Source organism: Prionailurus bengalensis, chromosome A3 (genome assembly GCF_016509475.1).
Source record: "Prionailurus bengalensis isolate Pbe53 chromosome A3, Fcat_Pben_1.1_paternal_pri, whole genome shotgun sequence".
NCBI classification, from domain to species: Eukaryota; Metazoa; Chordata; class Mammalia; order Carnivora; family Felidae; genus Prionailurus; species Prionailurus bengalensis.
The window spans coordinates 55,838,858-55,858,661 of record NC_057354.1 but is presented as its reverse complement, the minus strand read 5'-3'; the positions used below and the strand labels follow the sequence as shown (position 1 = coordinate 55,858,661).

At 43.4% G+C, this 19,804-nt stretch overlaps 1 long non-coding RNA gene across 2 annotated transcripts in view; it reads left to right on the top strand.

Annotated features, from left to right (window-relative positions):
* Window positions 1-15,063, top strand: part of LOC122496677 — a 79,141-nt gene extending 64,078 nt beyond the window's left edge. Inside the window, exons 2-3 of one of the 2 annotated variants that reach the window (XR_006300899.1) lie at window positions 13,049-13,701; window positions 14,597-15,063. This is a non-coding gene — a long non-coding RNA (uncharacterized LOC122496677). Of the gene's footprint in view, window positions 1-13,048; window positions 13,772-14,596 lie in introns of those variants that run through there. The other variant, XR_006300898.1, reaches the window with a different exon arrangement.
* The last annotated feature ends 4,741 nt before the right edge of the window (window positions 15,064-19,804 follow it).

Sequence of the window (19,804 nt, the reverse complement as noted above, 5' to 3'; positions counted from 1 at the left end):
ATGTTGTTCTTCTACACCTGATTCCATGATTTTCTCTTGATCTTTGGTTTTACCTTTATACAAAGTTATTTATTTATTGTGTGTGTGAGAGAGAGAGAGAGAATGATGGAGGGGCAGAGACAGGGGTAGAGAGAGAATCCCAGACAGGTTCTACACTCAGTGCAGATCCCAATGCAGATCGATGGCTAGATCTCAACTGTGAGATCATGGCCTGAGCCAAAATCAAGTCAGACACTTTACCAACTTAGCCACCCAGGTGTCCTGTTTTTTACTTTTTTATTTCCAATATGTCCAGGTTTGACTTTCTTCTTATCTTTTGGACTCATTGAGATTCTTGGGTGTTGCACCAAATTTGGGAAGATTTTGGCCATTAATTCTTAAAGTATATTTTCTGCCCATCTGTCTGTCCTCTCCTCTGAGGCTCCAGTTGTACATGTTAGAATACTTGAAGCAGTCTCACAGACCTCTAAGGCTGTGATGATTTTATTTCAATCATGTTTCTCTGTTTTTTTGATTGGATAATTTCTACTGATTTATCCTCAAGCTCACTAACTTTTCCTTTAATCTTATTTAGTCTGCTCTTAAACCCATCCAATTATTTCTTTTTTTTGTTACTATACTTTGCAATTCCAGAATTTACATTTAGTTACTCTGTACAGTTTCTGTTTCTCTGCTGGTATTCCATATATCTTAGTTTATTATGTGTGTGTTTTTGCCTCTATGTCATTGACTATTTATAATAGCTATTTTAAAGCCCTTGCCTGCTAATTATAACTTCTGAGTTACCTCAAGGTGACTTTCCATCGACTTGTTTTATTTTTCCTGATGTGGGTCATATTTTCCTGTTTCATTAAATAAATAGTGATTTTTAAAATTTTGGTACTGGCCATTAAAAATAGTATGTTATTGAGGCTCTGGATCCCATAATGATCCTCTAAAAAATGACTTTTGCAATAGCAGGCTCTTAATCTAGCTGGACTCGGGCTGTAAACTTGGTCTCCCATGTGGTAGGTAGCAGCTAAAGTCTCTGCTTAATTATTTCAGCTTCCACTGATGCTTTTCTGTTGTGCTCCCAAGGCCTCCAACTAAACGTTGTTTGACAGGAATCTAAGGATCCGGGAAAAGATTTTGCACGAATGTGGAGTTCACCAACTTTCGCAACTCTCACCTACAATGACCTGTCCCCGTACTTTTTGGCGGCTGCTTGACCAGCCTCTAAAGTGTCTCCTGAAATCTCAAGCCAGCAAGGCAGCCAGAGCCGTATTCCAATTAGAGAGTGTCCATAAAAAGGCCTCAAACCTCCAATCTTATCTGCCATAATCCACCTTTCAAAGTCACACCTCTCTCCACTAAGTTTCTGCCTGCTCTGTGTCTCTCAAAAGGAATTGCAAATTGTTTGTGTTGTCTGTGTATGTTTGCTTTTTGTTCTGATCTTACATTGTTATTGACAGAAGAGCTAAACATATCGAACTACTTTACTACTCCAAAAAGCCATGTAAATTATACCATCTATTTTAAATGGTTTATTTCTACAAAGCATAGCTTTGTCTGTATAATTCAAATAATCCACAATTTCAAATTCTACCGTCTTTGAACAACAAAAACACCAGTATATCTTGAGACCAACGAAAAGAAAAAAATTTTTTTAAAAAAAGCAAGTAGTAATAAACAGCAGAAAACCTATTTTGACTCTGAAGAGAAAAAAAAAGCCCCCAGAATTTAATTGGAATGTGAAATTTCTTCAATTTTCAAATTAAACATCTAGTGAAGCTCTGTCCAATAGAACTTTCTCTAATGATGTATATGTTTTACCTATGTCTTTTATGATAACCACAAGACATAGGTAGCTATTGGGCACTTAAAATGTGGCCAAAGTTACTAAAAAGTTGAATTTGTATTATTCTTAATTTTATTTTATTGCTTTTAATCAGTTTATTTGTTTTGAGAGAGAGAGAGTGTGTGTGTGTGTGTGTGTGTGTGCACATGTACATAAGCAGGGGAGTGGCAGAGAGAGAGGGAGAAAGAGAATCCCAAGCAGTCTATGCTGTGAGCGTGGAGTCAGGCTTGGGGCTCAATCCAGCAAACCGTGAAATCATGACCTGAACCGAAACCAAAAGTCAGACGCTTATCCAACTGAACCACCCAGGTGCCCCTATACTTACTTTTACATATGGGAAATTTATTTTTTTAATTTTTTTTTCAACGTTTATTTATTTTTGGGACAGAGAGAGACAGAGCATGAACGGGGGAGGGGCAGAGAGAGAGGGAGACACAGAATCGGAAACAGGCTCCAGGCTCTGAGCCATCAGCCCAGAGCCCGACGTGGGGCTCGAACTCACGGACCGCGAGATCGTGACCTGGCTGAAGTCGGACGCTTAACCGACTGCGTCACCCAGGCGCCCCTACATACTGGAAATTTAAATAGCCACACGTGGCTAATGTCAAGTGCATTGAGCAGTATAGGTATAGTGCAAGCAAGAGATTATCATCAACAGCAGGTAGAAGCCATTTTTGATGAGATAATAGAGATATTTTAATGTGGCTTAATCAAAGAAATAAAGAATTCAGTGATTTATGATATAAAGATGTTTAACTATCCCTCACTATACCATTTTCTTCTAAAACATTACATAGCATTTATACTGCTGCTGTTTCTGGACTATATTTTTAGGACCAAGGAGCAAACGACTAAAAAGAAAAAGGATAACATGAATTTATCAATCAATTAAACATTTTATCATGCAGATTATGTAATAATCATGGCCCCCAAGTTAAAACTCACTTGATTTATTATGGTGAATATGTACATAAAGTAGGGTCACATCTCACTTAGAGGTGAGGATCTCAGGTAAAGTGAAAAGCAAGATGGTCTGAATCACCCTTGAAGCAAAAATTCCTTTATATCTATCTGCTATAAAATGAAGCATGGTCCTAACTCGTGATAAATTCACTCCCGACCCTTTTTCCTCCCAGACTGGAATAGATCATTGTTTCCAAGGCTGAACGACAGATGGTAACAACGGTCTAATATTTAGATGTAACGCTGTGTGAGTAGCATTTCCTACACATAGACTCCCAGAACCCACTCAGAGAGGACAGGTATCTTGCTCTGAGATACAGGGACTGTGGCCATTTAAAGAGCCAACACACCTCTTGCCGTGCAGTTACCCCATGGCAAGGCTCACGGTGAAGGGAAGACGGGGGACATTGCCCCCAACTGTGACAATTCTCTCTCCTTCTCTCTCTCTCTCTCTGTGTTCATCATAACTCCTGTCAGAAATTCATGTACTTGAATTTGAGCAAGATAAGTATGCCTGTGTGAAACTCCCTTATAATGCGTTTGGGGAAATGATCAGTAAAAATGGATAGAGACCATAGTTTTTGACTCTAATTGTTTGTATTTCCGGTACCCAGAAAATCCACACTGCCCCTTCTTTAGCCGTACTAGATAATTAAGTCTTTAGACTATTCTTGGATTCACAGGGAAAATAGAGTAAGACTGTTAGATCATCTCCGAGCACAAAGAATTACCATCCAGAAAGACTGACCAATTGTAAGCACGTCCTAATTAAGATATTGGCATTGTCTGCCATGCTTCTGGTCTTAGAGTACAATTAATCTGACATGTTTCCCCTCTGTGTATATGTCTATTCTAGTGCCTATTGGTATTACCAGAGTTACCCAAATGATGCAGTTACCTCCGTGTTCTAGCAGAAATAAATGGAAGCCTTGATTACCGTTATTTATCTGTTTGGGGAAGTCTTGCTGTATAATAAAATAGTTCCAAAATGTTAGGAGGACAGAATACAAACTCTATCTGTAATTTCATTATGTTTCACCCATTCTAAATGGCAGTGTGGGCTTTTTATTTTTAAAAGACTATCTCATGAATGCTTTCCGATCCTTGGCCCACTTACCCTTTCAATTTTTCCTTATGGAACTAACAATGATAATGCCAACAGCACCAAAAACATAGCAAGTGCCTTATGTCTAAAGGTCATGACCTTGGCCTTCAGAAAAACACAGTCACTCTTCCCGCATGAGTCTTTGTGAATCTTACACTGAACCCTCTACCAAAAGTACTTCTCTACATTGACGAGAACTGGTTGGTTGACTATATTATTTGATAAGAAGAGTTGCATTTTTATTTGAGGATGGGATGATTTTTCACTTTGAATTATTGCTTGGTTTTCTTCCCATACAATTCCATTTTGAGCCACTTGTGCATGCAAATTGCCTTATTTATTACCCAAAGATCAGGATCCTATCGTTTGTGTGTTTTCTCCATTCCTTCAATGTTATGGGACTTATCCCCATAAACTGATTTTCTGACTTTTGACTCTCCTCTGTTTCTGCCTATTAGTCATTTTGCTTTTCCATCTCTCCAGCGTCAGATTGCCATTGTGCCACATGTGAAACATGTTGCTTTCATTTCTCCTGTTACCCATAGTCTGAGATCTGATATCTTTAGAAAATTGCTTTCTATTGTTGACCTGCCCTTTTTTCTACAAGTCTTCTGTGATAGGACTTGTTCTCCCCCGTAGTCAGAATGCAGTGAGTAACTGGGGGAGACTTTTCTGGAATCGGAACCGCTCCTTTCACCGATCCTCTCTAGACGGTTTCCCCTGATCCGGGGAAATGCCTGATTTTCTGCCCAGTTTGTTTGGACCATCGTGTGGTCCCCACTCTTTGCAGGCAGAGCGAGCCTATAGATGGAGATGGGGAAGTTCCGTGTTAGTTAGGAAGCTGTGGTGGTTTTTGAATCATATTGGATGTTTTTGCAAAGTCAAATGTATCTTTACCTTTGCGTCTTTTTTCTTAAGAACTCAAAAGATGTTTCGATGTATTCTCTTGCATGGCTCTTTGAGGAGAGAGCAAAGGTGATAGGTACACGTAAATAATGTAAATAACATCTTATCTCAACTGAAAAATTCATCATTTCTCTTCCACATTCTTTTTCTGTTGAAGTCATCTTGCAAGATAACTTTTGCTAAAAGGGCCACTAAAATTTGTCAGTAATTCCAATGGATATACTTTTCAACGCCCAGCAGAAGGCAGGCCATGGAGGTAAAGCAGCTCATGGGCACTGCACAAAGTTATTCATGGGCATTCCATGGACAGGAGAAAGGCACAAGGAGAGGACTGACTAGAGTCAAAAACCCTCTGTCAGTGCTTTATAGTAAGCATCAAAGGATGAGACTACAAGTCCAGCGGTCCAGACAATAGATCTCAGAGGGAGTCTACTGACCTATACTCTGTCCCACTAAGCAGTCAAGTTGAGGAGGATTCTGGGACCTTTATAAGAAAATCAGTTAGAACAGGATCCCTCATCCTCCAATCCCACAAATGGCAACAATGCTTAAGAATCTTTTGAACTTAGTGTCTGTACCACAAAAATGCCAACTGAAACTCAGAGTTGATCAGAGCTGGTTTTTCTGAGAATTATAGCTCAGCTAAATGACCCACTATCGCTCTCACTTCTGATAATTTACTTATAATCTCCCAGAATTGTCTTCCCCGTAGAATTGCTGTAAAGATTAAATGAGATAGTGCTTAGGACGTGCGCAGGCTAAGAGCCTGATAAATGAGCATTGTTCCTGCAGAGGCTGCTGAGAATAACAATGCTAGTTTCACTTCTGCTACATAACCAAGGGGATACGTACCGGGGACCCACAAGGTGAAAAGTGCAAAGTGACGGGGTGCTTTTTATACCTTGTCACACACAAGCCAAAAGCACTTGGTGCTTTGTCTGGCGGGGCAGAGAGTTAAATTATGAAAGTGGAATAAGATCCAGAAGGTGAGGCTAGAGGTAGAAAAGGAGGACCAGAAGGCAGGTTTTTGGCAAGGGAGGCATAATGCAAAGCTGGGGTGAGTGGCAGCCAGAGTTCCTTAGAGAAGAGAACATCCTACTGGCAGACGATATCTCTGCTTGGATCCTGGTCCCTAGAGCCTGTCACCAATGCACAAGTTCCAGACTGATAGTCTACCTGGTGGTCAATGGAACTCAGGCCCTCTACTGCGTCGTTGGGGCCAACCGAGGAGCACTGGACCTTACCGGGGTGAGGCTCCATGTGGTAGAGGCTAAGACGCCTGGTGGACCCTTCCATCCAGATACCGAGACTATGGCAAATCCATTGTCTAAAGATGAGTAAGTGATTCTCAGTGTTTCCCTAGCACCCATGTTGAAGGCCTCTCAGGATCACCGTAGCTGTCAGGTATTTGTAGAACAGTCTTCAGGAAGGAGCCAGTAGTGTTATGCACCCTGCACAAGCAAGGGCCACGCAGAAGAGCTGCGTTAAACCCTTTGCCTCTGGTCCCGCAATTCGCCCTCCACAGAGCTGGGTCTGACCAAGGTCATGGTGGGCTCATTTTCATGGTTCCATAGCATCTTTCTGTTAAAGCTTGAAATAATTTTTACCAAGCTGACGATAAGAAAGGCAATTGTTCAGAGCCAATAAAATAAAGTCGAGAGGACAGCAAATATTTAAATGTAAGTCATATTCAGATATTTTCAGCGGAGCAATGCGCTAGCAAAACATTTCTTGTTGTTCTTTCATTAAGTGGAGATGCAAGGAGGTCATAAGATGCGCTATCCTGCGGTCTGCTGTTACTTGGATAAGCCGGAAGCTCGTATTTGCCAAGTTTCCTTAGTCGAGAAGTGTCATGTCAATGAAGTTAACTGTTGAGAACAAAGTATTTGAACTTCAAATTGTCATTCAAGAAAAGAATTTTGAGTACTCCTTTAAAAAAATTGGCAGTTGTCATTTAATAGATGATGTGATCTAAAAGCATATTATTTTTTAATGTTACCTAGGAGATCTCATCAGCTTCATGACATTCTTAATCTTTGGTATAATTGTCTAAATTGATAGAACATCTTTTATTAAACTGATAGAGGTACATCCTGCCCTTTTATGAGTCAAGTAAACAGGTGTGATTATTCAGGGCTCTAAGTTCTTACTTCTTTTGTCTTTCCCCCCCTTTTTTTTATCAACCCTCCTAAAACTTTCTGATACTGATAAAAGTGGCACGGTTTTAAAAGATAAGAAGCACCCAAATTATCTTCTCCCTGACCTTTATGGCTTCCAGAACAAGTCGTTTCTGTTAACAGCACAGTTCAAGCTTTTTCTTACAAAGGATGCGTGGCATTGCGCCCTAAGAAAAACATTTATTGTTCCTGATAAGGAAAGTTATTAAGCCCTCATCTTTGCTCAGAAAACCATTTCGAGCAAAAGAAAGTTGGGGGATATTTTAGAACGCCTGAGGAAAATTTTGAAAGAAAGGGGGGGAAACGTCCCGTTAAGTTACATTTTCTTCAGGTACGCATGTAGTTTTATAACTCTGACTATGCCTTGTTGCAACAAGTAAGGTAGGTTTCAAGGATAATTCTTGGCAGCCTTTTGATAGAAGCAGCACACTGACACTGCTGAAGTTTACTGTGTTGAAGGTAAGTTTTGTAAAAAGGATTATTGGGAGAATGTGAACAGGAAACTGGCACAGAGTTAAAATTCATATAATATGTTAACCGAACTTAAACCTCTAAACCCGGCTGCTTCTTTTTATTATTATTATTATTTATCTTTTTTTTTGAGAGAGAGAGAGAGAGAGAGAGAGAGCTGGGGAGAAACACAGAAAGAGCGGGACAGAGGATCCAAAGCAAGCTCTGCCCTGACAGCAGCAAGCCCGATGCGGGGCTCGAACTCACAAACCGCGAGATTGTGACTTGGGCCAAAGTCCAAAGCTCAACCGACTGAGCCACCAGGGCGCCCCTAAACCTGGTTGCTTCTCACATTGAGCAATTCAGATTCAGTGGTCATCTTCTGAACCAACCTGTGTGTTTTCATTAAAAGCGGTTTCATGAACAGTGTTTGTTCAGAAAGGCAGGTGCATACAAAAGCTCATCCACTAGTGGTCAGCTGCCTTCGTCAGTTTTTTCCTGGGGCTTCAAAACAAACAAGCGTGATCTATGGATCCTTGCAGGTTGCACGGTCTGTGACAATACAACTCTGTTGCCATTAATTCTTAAGGAACTACGGACCGAACGACCAGGAAGGCAAAGTTATAATATAAACCTCCTCCTTGTTACCAAAAAAGTGGGGGTCTCTTTTGCGCTGTTTTGGACTAGCTGAAGGTACAGTGCACAGTCAGGGAAAAAGCACAAAGTATCTTGGAGCCACATAAAAGGAAGCATACATTTACAAATAATAAGATTCATTAAGGAAAATAATAGAAGAGGCAGTAATAGTCATTAAGTCTAGAATTCATAACTTCAGATTTCTCGTGCACAATAAGCTTTCTGGTGTGCCACTGTTTTTAATAGCCTAGCAGCTTTTTAAAATTCTTTTCTTAAAAGATGATGGGCTTCGAGCGCTAGGATATGCAAGTACACAGAAAAGACTGGCTTTGCTGACCATTTCTTTGTGTTTGGGTATATATTTCTGTATGGCATAATATTTCCACTTGCACTGGTTTCCTGGCACGAAAATGTTTATTGCGCTCATTAGCTAAGAGGGTATCGGCACTGGTCCAATGAACACAGATCTGCCTTCTGATTTCAGCCATTAAATTGCAGTGGGATTCACAGGCTTAACATTGTGGGTGTGAGGATGATAAAATGGAAACTCCGTCTTTAGCCCAGTTACCATGGATGCAGTTAAAGGTCATAGTGCCAGCTGCTAACTAGTTGCCTTTTGAGCTGTGCTTCCCCTCCTGGCTCTGTGTTTTCGAGCACTTCCGTTCCTTGAGGTCTGTCCTGGAATACCTTCACCTAATTTCGTGACACACTAACCTCTTCTTTAAAACGGCAGGCTCCCTCCTTTCAAGACAACGGTTGCCATGGATCTCCTCTTTTATGTACGTATTATAGACACGGTATAGAATCCAAAGGTAAAGGCCTTAATAAAAATCCAAATTGCTGTGGCTTCGGCATCCTGCGTTACTTTCTCATTTTCTGCACAGCGCTCATTCCCAGCCTCGCCCCCGCCGCCCCCAAAAAGTACGGTAAATTCCCATCTTCGTTCAAACTGGTAATGGGTTGGGGCACCGATGCATTCACAACGTGAACCATCAACTTCTTCTTCATTCGGCCCAAAGTCCTAGGAGTTAATTCCTTGTATTGCATGAGGTGTCAGGGTAATTACTGCTGATCAACCCTGTTTCCCCGCGTGCTGCCCAGCCTCGCGGGCCCCCTGTTTATTGATGCACCGCTACAGCATCGCGGGCGCTTTCATTCGGCCAAGCTTCTTAATCGAAAGGGTTTGGACAATGTCGGATTTTCAAAGAGAAGAAGTAGGGGAAAAAATTAAAAGTAGCCAAGCAAAATAAAGTGCCTGGTAAGGAACCTGAATGCTCTACAAAATATTTCCTGATGTCGACACTTCGTCTCAATACATTTTAAAACTCCCATTCATTCCCCAAAGAAGGTGCTGTGAGCCTTTCCTTGGGCGACCTAACTGTACGGTCACATTATGAAATATTTGGGGGAGCGTGTAGCTTGAAAAAAAAAAACACTTCGGGAAAGTTTATTGCTTTTTGTTCTATTTAGATATGTCTCAACTGTGTGGAGCTATATAAGCCAGAATACAAAGAAACTTCCCCCCCAAAAAAAAAAATGTTGTGCCCCTCTGTTTTAAACACACATTTATATAACTTGTCATTTCATAAAAATAAATTAAGTATTATATGAGCCAAATGTTTCAATTCCACACAAGAGTGGTTTCTGGGGCTCTTGGCAGAATGCCACTATATTCATTTTTATTTCAAACACAATGTGAAGTCTTTAATTTTAATACACTTTGTAACTATAATGGTTATAAGGCATATACTGTATTAATCCACCCTCATCTTTTTCTGGGCCTGGGCAGATTTCACCGAAGAACAGAAAGATCCGTTGATTTCATGTACCTGACACACTTGAAAATCCTGCGGGAAGCCTGGGGTGGGGTGCGGAGCCCGGAGAAAGAATTCAGAGCCGGGCACTCAGGGCTCAGCGCCCTAAACGTTGCCACTGGCGTTGGCCTATCATCCTTGCCCGTGTCCGGTCCCCGAGTTCAAGGGACGGCCAGATAGAGAAAGAAGCGAGGCGAGCAGTCGAGAGGGGAGGGGAAGTCCCATCTGCCGCCTGGGGCTCTTCCCAGGCTCTTGAGTCCCTGGGCACCTCCCTCGGGAGCCATCTCTCAGCCTCTGGCAGTCTGAACGGAGAGGAGGACCGGTTAGTCAGCTGATGGGAGCCTCTCTGCAAGCGCCCCATGTGATGGCAGTGTGGTCATGGGCCAAATCCTTCCCTACAGCTCCTTTATCCTCTGGAACTCTACTGGCCAACAGTCAGAGAATGAGCAGGGGACAAGAACACTAGGAGATCCCTGCCCCGTTTAATCCGAGCTAGTCTGCCAGAAAAAACGAGAGGCTGATGCCCGGTAAGAGGCACCAGAGTGGCAACGACAAATACATATGTAAATCTATTAATCCCCAGGGACAGTCCCCAGGTCTCAGAGCGACCTCAGCCGCAGAGAGGTATTTCTTCATTAAAGGGGCCGGCGGAGGGGGCGGGAGGGAGAAGTCATTCTCCTAAGCCTTGCGACTGTATTCTTGGGGACACCAGAATAACACGTTTCCAGCGCTCAGGGAGACTTGAGCTCTCTCCTCTTCCTCTGCCACACTTCCAATCAGAGAATTTCTTCCTGTGCCTTGTTTACTGTTGATATTTTCTGGCTGATTGGAGAGGAATGACATTTTGACAATTTACTGTAGCAGTAAGCACTGTACAAACAAAAGGTGCTGATGAAAACTGGAACCCATTATTATGTAAATGACGGCTGAGTAACACAGAATCTGTCTCCCAGTCACCATCATTGAGACCAGTTTTACTCAATGATAATAATTTTCATGATTGCAGACTTCAGAGTGATCAGAAATATGCTTTAGCTGTTGCATTTATCTGCTGCTGGTACTTGACCCTTAATTAAATTCTGAAACTTTTTTATATAATAAAGTAAAATACAGCTGACACTTCCGTTCAAACAAAGAGGCTCAAACACAGAGCTACCAAATAAGATAAAGGTATTTCAGACTTACCTCGCTGTATTTATAGTAAACACGGATTGTACAGTGTATTTTGAAAGCGAGCTTAAAGTTTCAAATGCAGATGTGTGTTTTCAAGTAATTTCAATTCTGTACTTCGGCACGGCTCTTCTTAAATAATGCGAAACCTCTGCAGGCTCATCTTGGACACGTCATAATAAAAAAATCTGTTTGAAAGGCATGTAAATGTGCTCTGAAAATAAGTTCTGTGGATTCTTTAAATCATCCGTCTTAATATCTAGACTATTCAAAGCGAGTCCTCAAAACTACGCCACTTATTAAGACCCACACAGCTTGGGGAGCCTGCACTGAGCTTTGGAAAGGAATCTTTTCTTCAGAAATGTGTTCTTGTCTTAAAAGGAGAAAGCCAAGGCAAATTTTCAAGCAGCATTTTGGCTTCAATGACAAATTGATTGGCTAAAACAGATGTCAAAGTGAAAATACAAAGAGCCAGGCATTATATGCAGGTATCAGCTGTTTTCTTAAGAATGGCTGACAGTAAAAGACACTTTGGCTAATGTGTTCTTATTCTCTTGAAATCCTGCTAATGCTCCAGAGCATTTATTTACCTTGGAGTTCTCACACTCTTTCAGGGTTGGCGGGGGAGGGCAGAATGGGGGGGGGGGGGGGCGGGGAGGGGGAATCTTCGTTTTGAATATGTTAATAAGTAAAAGTCAATTTAAAGGGGGCAATTGTATGAGCCCGTTTTTAATATTTCCTTAAATATATAACCCTTTCTAGCCAGGCAGCTCACAGAGCCAATGAGCTAAGAAGGTAATTACTTAAGTGGATTTCATGAAGAGCAGAAAGATGATTGTGTCACATTAAATAACAATTGTGTCCTTAATGATGTGTTGTGCTATAATGCAAACACCCCTCCGCCATCTCTGGCCAGGGCTCCAGTGTTCCTTTCTAATGACTCCTGGGGCTTCGGTCCCCTTGCCACGACTCGGGGCTTTCAGAGCCTATGTAAACACCAAGTGAGCTGGTATATTTTTGTAGACTGTGGTGCCTGCAGCTGCGTGGTCATTGATAAATTGGCTATGAATTGCTGAAATACTTCATATGAATATAAACATTGTTGTAGCTTTGTAGCTTGGAAAAAGGAAGAAAGAAATGGACTGGACCTGACAGAGGAGACGGCAAGTCCAGAACACAACCTTCCAGAGCTTTCGTTCTTTGTAGAGTAAAGGCCCCATTTACTTGGAAAACCAGCACAATAGTCCCCAAAAGTGTGTGTGTGTGTGTGTGTGGAGGGGGGAGGGATGTGAATGCAGCTTTAGAAATTGCATGAAGTGTGGTTTCATATTTAGGCATTTCTCTCCTATAGAATATAGAAGCAGGACATAATATTGCTGTATATTAGATTTTGTTTCTTTGCAATATATAGTATTCTGAGCATCTGTACCCACTCCACTTGGTCTAGAGATACAAAAGAAGGGCCAGCATAATAAATATATCCTATCTCTGACTTAGGATTCACATGAGATGCTATCTAGCCTTAGAGGCAGAATTTTCACAGTGATGTACACTTAAGAAAGAGAGAAAAAAATAAAAACATGAACAGGATAATTAGCCCATGGCTATAAATTTTCTTGACTGCTCTTGGATGCTATTATAATGACCAGTTCCCATATAGTCCATCACAGTATCTCTTCGTAGACATGCACATCGAATCTTTACAACATCATTTCTTTCCTGATGTTAAAATTAATACATCTGCTTTCAAAGGATATGATTCAAATGAAATGTACAAAATGCAATAAACAACCCAAACGTGGAGAAAGTACTTTGCACGAAATCCTATTTGAGTAGCAACGTACCCATTTCACAGCACGAAGAAATAAGGTCCTTAAGGTCAGGAAATCTGAACCTCACTATAGGTTAAATATGTTGTGGTTGTTGAAATGAGCAAATCTCTTACCTCTAATACTTTGTCTTTGTCTGTTTGTTGTTTGTGCTATTCAAGGAAGGGAGACTTTTGGATCAGAACAGATGATTGAAATGGAGACTGGAAACCCCTGATCATGTTGAAAGACACCGGATCCGACTCTGGAAATAACTAGCACAAAATCAGATTCCATAATCATGAAAGAAACACCTGTGGGGTGCCAAGCATCTCTCTTTGCAGATATAAGATCACCGCCCTGGAGCAAGAAGGGGAGAAGGCCACCTTTACTGGGTCCTGTATAGGGCACTGCCTTAGCTGAGCTTCCTTCCCGTTCTGTGAGACAGAGTATCAGACCCCACAAGAAGCTGCATAACCCCCCTCCCCCCCGCTTTCTCGGAGCCTGGGTCCACCCAGGTCTGACTGACTCCAAAGCAAGACTTGTTTACAGCATGGATATGATCCAACGGGTGGGAGAGACTGGTCAACACTGAAATCCAGATGCAATAATAAAGCCTCAACCAAGCGCTGCAGGCAGCTGGAGAAGGAGGCGACGCAACAATACGGATGGTCACAGAGGCCACCCCTCATCTCCAATATCCTTTTCCAAAACAAGTATGAGCAGCTCTACAAGCTTATGGGAGCTATGCATAAGCTGCTTAGAGAGCCGATCATACTACTGGGCACCGAGGACTCTAATTACTCGGCAAGTATTTCCCCCTGCACTCTAAACAGTTAAGTATTTTGTGTCCATTTTACAAACAAGAGAGAGAAAATGCATGAGATAAATGATTCCTCGAGCCACACACTCTTCCAAGTGTTTGACGTACATTAACATCTCAAAGCCACCTTGCGAGTTAGGCATTATTGGATTCATTCCCATTTTACAGATGAGGCAGTGAGCCACCAGGATGAGTGACCAGGGTGAGGTCACGTAGCTGGAGAGCGGAGGGCCAGTTGCTGACCCAGGATGGCTGTCCCGAGCCTCGATCACTGAATTGCACTGCCTCCAGCAAAAGCAATTAAGGCTGGTCAGAGTGAACCATCCCAGACCGTGGGCAGGGTGGAGGTTATAAACATTGACCAAAAACCCTGTGACGAAATGGGTGAAGTATTTATTCCTTTCAATACAACCTATCTGGACGCTTTCCTTTTCTCATGATGCATGTACAGAATTTGAGTTGGTGCCCACAAAATTTGCCTCCTACCCTCAGATAAACATACAGTAAAATACAGACATGGTTCCAGCGAAATCTACGCTTGTACGTATCACATTTAATGTGCTTCTGAATTGTAGATAAATTTATCATCTAGCATTTTGATGCCAATAAGCCAATTCCTATGAAAGAGCCTTGCAAAAAGAAAAAAAATGATTCTTGAAGCTTCAGGAAGAGACTTACAAGTAATAATCAGATACCAGAGGAAGGTATAAAATGATTTGGGGTGAAGTTATACATGATAGCATTCGCTCAAAACATTTGAGATAGTAAACTTTTCCATCCTTGAGTGATTTCTGAATTTCTCGTTCAGTGCTACTCAGTTTTCTCAATCAACGTTGGGGGCTGGCCCAGCATCCTTTGCAGTTTCCAGAGCATGTGATGATGTTCTATTTCCTTTTCCACCAAACAGAAACCACGGTCTTCTATCTCTTTCCCACGAAGCCCCTCAGACTGAGACACCACGGAGGTCACCACTCGCCTTCAGGAGCTGGCTGGTCACTAGCTCCTGCATGCCCTCTGCCCTTGAGGGTCGTGTACAGAACCTTCCCAATAAGAGCACAGTGTCCCTCTGTTCACATATGGCTGGGGGTTGTAATATATACATTTTAATGCATATTTGCTGAGCTACCACTATGTACCCAGCACTGTGCACTCCTTGTCTCTCCCTGGAGCATGCATGGAGATTTCAGAGCAGTCCTCTCTCTGAATACAGAGCAAGAGAGAGACCCTCACTGGCCTGAGGCTCCCTTAAGGCTTATGTGACAATGCACCTGCTGAAAATGCAAGCAGGAGCCCTGAACTACATCTAAGCCACTTTACTTTCCTACACAATGATGCTCTCTACCTGGGTTCCCAGAAGCAGACACAGAGGTAGAGTTTATAGTGTGTGTGTGTTGGGCGGGGGGCGGGGGAGGAGAGGGAAGTGGTCTAAAGGGACCAACAGGTGGGAAGGAAGGGAATAAAGCCAGACTAGGCGGACAGAGAGGCTGGGCTGCCTTGAAGTGTCTACAAAGTCCCAGCTGACCTCAGGAGCTCTGGAGCTAGAGTAGCCCTTCAAAGTTGTCCCCAAATGGAGCAAGGCAGTCAGGCTTTTTATCCTCTACATCAGCTGACCGATGACAAGGGATGTCCCAGGAAGAGGCGTGACCTGGGACAAAGCAGCACTCTCCAGTCAAGGAGACTTCAGGAGAGGCTGACAGTTGAGCACCGTTCTGCCCAGCTGGCAGAATGACGGATGTGGGCAGGACAGGATAATGTCCACGAGACTCTCCGTATCTTAAACCTAGAATCCCGTTCTATCCATGTCATTTAATGGGAAGCAAAGGAGTCCAAAGAATTAGCATTTCTCAGATGCATCAAGTTCGTGTCCGCGCACGATAGGAATCACTCCTACCACGCCCCGGACAGCAGGTCACCTAGCTTCTATTTGGACACTTCTAGGAACAGGAGCTCATTGTTGGGGAGCTTTAGTTGTTACACGGTTTTTCCCAACGTTGAGCCAAATCTTCCAGGTAGAAATTGCTCTTTAATAATAGCCATCGTATTGACAAGTTATTGGCCGGGTAGCAAAACTAGGAAAGAATAGCGCGTTTGTGCAAATCCATTTGGACCAAGGACTGAAATAAGGGAGTAGATATTTATTCCTTTTTTGAAAAAAAAAAAACTATTCTACGGGCTCTTCTCCACCGAAGAGTCAGAGTGATCTTTTTTTAAACAAAGATCAGATCAGTCATAGGCTATGCTCAAACTCCTTTACTTGGAATGTAGCCCACAGGCCTCGTCCTGGCCTACAAGTTCCCCTCTCTCCGGAGCCTGACCCTGGCGCGGCCCTCGCCTCCTACCTAACACCCTGGATTCAGCCACTTTGCTCTTTTTTACTGTTCTGCAGACACTCCCACGTCATTCTGCTTCAGGCCTTTGTACTTGCCGGGACGTCTGCCCTTAACGCGCATCCTCCAGACTTTTGCAAGGCTTCATTCAAATGCCAACTTCTCAGAAAGGCTTCCTGACACACCCCTTCTCAGAAGAGCTCCTCACCCTCACGACCCCCTCATTCTGCTTGCTTTCTCTTCATAGCCCTCGCTAATTCTTAGTGCGTGTGTTGGAGTTTTGTGCGGCACCACATCTCTACGCTCCTAAAACAGTTCCTGGCACATAGGAGCATTAAGTAAATATTTGTTGAATGAGAACGCAAATAAATACATCGGTGCACAAACAGAACCTTGCCCAAAAGTTACGGGTAGCGCAGTTGGGAAGTTGCTGAAATGCTCGAGGTGGGGCTCAGAATAAACCTCAACCGAAAGAAAACCATTTAATAAAGGGAAATCCAAACGTTTATTCTCCTGAGTCACAACCAAAGAGAAGAGAATTTCTATCGCACTTCATATATAGGCACCATACTGTAAATTCCTGGAGGGCAGGGACCAGGTTTCATTCTTCTTTTATCCCCTGAAGCTCCTAGCCTGGTAACCTTGAGTGCATTAGGCACCCTCTAAATGTCTGTTGAACATAATCCATTTAGCATATCAATCAACCTGGCCACTAAAACCAAGACTTTGGTCACCTGATGCTGTCATGGGGGAACGGAGAAGGCTAGCCTGTTTCGAGCATCATTACATTTTTTTCTTCCGCATCTTTAAGAGCATTAGACCGGTGCACCAAGTTTCTTCGCTGTGTCTGTAGACGTAGTTAGGAAAAAAAACATTCAAGATTGCATTGCCATTTAAGAGAGTTTGCTAACGTTCCGTAGAATGAAAGCCCCATTCAGTGGAACGCGGAAGGACCAGCCCGTAAACAACATTTACGGAGTGGGCTCTGTGCTCAGCCCCACGGTGGTCAGAGCTGCGTTCTTAATGACCCGGAGGAATGCCCAGGACATACTCTGCTGTTGAAGGGAAGTTGTGTGGGGAGTTTGGCTGGGTTCCTTGATTTTAGTTTGGTAAACCACCCATTCTGCCTCCTTAGGAGAAATTGGTACAGCGTCCTGAGGCAAATGAATGACTGACCCTGAGTCTCCCCTTTGAGGACTCATGCTTCCCCGGGGAGGCCAGGAGAAGCAAGTCCTTCGGCCCTGCCTAGACCCCTCCCGCCACGACGTGGGGATGTGTTGGCAATGAGGGTAGCTGGTCGATAATAGTAGGAGACTCATTTAGCAGAGAGGTACTAAAGCAAACATGCAAACATGAACCAAATATCACCAAGTCCGGGCCAAACCTCCCATCGCCAACAGCCTTGGGGGTGGGGGGGGACGAGAAGATGAGGGAAGCAGAGGGAACAGGAAGAGCGGAACAGAGCAAGAGCGACCCATGTGACAGCAGGAGGCCCCGTGTGTCCTGTTCCTTTGTAAAGCGGTGAGCCATGCTAAGAAGACATTTCTTTTTTTTGTTGTTTTTAATGCTTATTTATTTATTTTAAGATGGGGGGGGAGGGCACACAGAGAAAAATAGAGAGAGAGAGGGAGGGAGAAAGAGAATCCCAAGCAGATTTCATGCTCAGCGCAGAGCCCGACGCGGGGCTCGATCTCACGAACCGTGAGATCGCAACCTGAGTGGAAATCAAGAGTCGGATGCTTAACCGACTGGGCCACCCGGGCACCCCGCGACGTTTCTTTTTTAAGTTATCTCTTTTTTATTATCATAAAAGGAACCAACTTTTTTTTTTAATTTTTTTTTAACGTTTTATTTATTTTTGAGACAGAGAGAGACAGAGCATGAACAGGGGAGGGGCAGAGAGAGAGGGAGACACAGAATTGGAAGCAGGCTCCAGGCTCTGAGCCATCAGCCCAGAGCCCCACGCGGGGCTCGAACTCACGGACCGCGAGATCGTGACCTGAGCCGAAGTCGGACGCTCAACCGACTGAGCCACCCAGGCGCCCCCCAACTTTTTTTTAATTTAGACAACACACCCACGCACAGAAAGGTTGGATGAAACCACTTGCAATCCTACCACATGCAGATCAGCACTTGTTAATCTATTTACATGGATGCTACAAGTATCTTTTTCTCTATATAATGTAGCTAATGTCTGTTAACAAAAATCTAACTGTTGACCATTAAAGAATTCTGCAGTTCTGCAGTATCCCAGAGAAGGGAATGATCCAGTACGTGACGTTGCTGTATAATCTTTGGTCCATTCATTCGATGAATACTTTGTAAGTACCTACTATGTTCCAAGAAATAGTCTTACAAGCTTGCGATACAAAATGAAAGACATTGTCCTTGTCCTCAAGCAGGTCAAAGCGAGACAAGAAAGTAATTACAGTTCAGTGAATTATAATTCAGTGAGTAGGTGCATCTTGCTTAGCCAGAGACTGAGATTTTCAAAAGACATGATAAATGAATTCAGTATTGATGAGTAGGAGGCAGTTAATAGGAAAAGAAGTTAGGGGGAGGGAACCTGATGTGCAAAGACACGGATCTGAGAGTAAACACGGTGCATCTGAGGAATAGCCAGGAGATCAGATGAACTGGGGCAGAGCAGGCAGAAAACAAAGTAGGAGACGTAGGAAACGGATCATGCTAAAGAATAACGGACCTTGCCAGGTGCAGGACTCAGGAGGATTCTGAAAAGCCCAGACTGGCATTTCCTAACACGACTCCGAGTCCGGTATAAGGCATGGACTGGGGATACTGGAAGCATGGACAGCAGTGAAGGGTTTACCTGAACCCAGGTGGTAAGATGCCCCCGAAGAGTACCCAGGACCAAGGGGAGCACGCTTGGATCCCGAGGAAAAGGAGGCAGATGGAGCGGAGGGGGTGGGCAAGACGGGGGTCAGCATCAGGTGATAAGGCAGTGGGTGGAACATACGGACCAGCCTTCTGGGAGAAAGGACTGGCAGAGGTTGGGGTGCCCAAGCACCAGGCTCGGTGAAGAACCATACAGCCAAGCAAGGAAATGGAATTGAAACTTAGTCACATGGACTGAACTCTACGACAGACGCGAGAAAAAAGTTGAGGCTTGATGGTTATGCAGGTGTTTGAGGCACACAATTCGAGACAAACTGCATCCCGGGCATATGATAGTAAGACTGGTCTGCCCCTTCCTGACTCCCTTCTCAAAATGGCCACCTTCAGGAAAAGTACCGCACAAAAGCTGTTCCCCCCAGGTTTTCTGTATTTCACTTCTCACATCTTACCTAATCCATCAGAGGAACTCTATTTCTTCTTCTCACTCTCTTTTCCACCCTTCCTCCCCCTCTTTCCTTCCTTTCTTCTTTTTTTCTTGGAAAAAGACCTGTCGTGATCTGTCTGAATGGAAGGCCGGGGTGGGACAGCACATTAAGTTTGGGACAGTATTTAGAAATATTGAAGTTAGGGCGAGCGTGGGTGGCTCAGTCAATTAAGCATCCGACTCTTAATTTTCGCTCAGGCCGTGGTGTCAGGGCTCATGAGATCAAGCCCCGCATCAGCGCGGAGCCTGCTCAGGATTCTCTCCCTCTCTCTCTACCCCTCTCTGGCTCCTGCATGTGCACTCTCTGTCTCTCTCCCTCTCCTCAAAAATAAATTAGTTAATTTACAAAAAGAAATATTGCAGTTAGAACTTTGCTTCAGAAGACCCACCACACACACACACACACACGCACCTCAATCTACACCTCATCTTTTAAAAGCAAACCTAC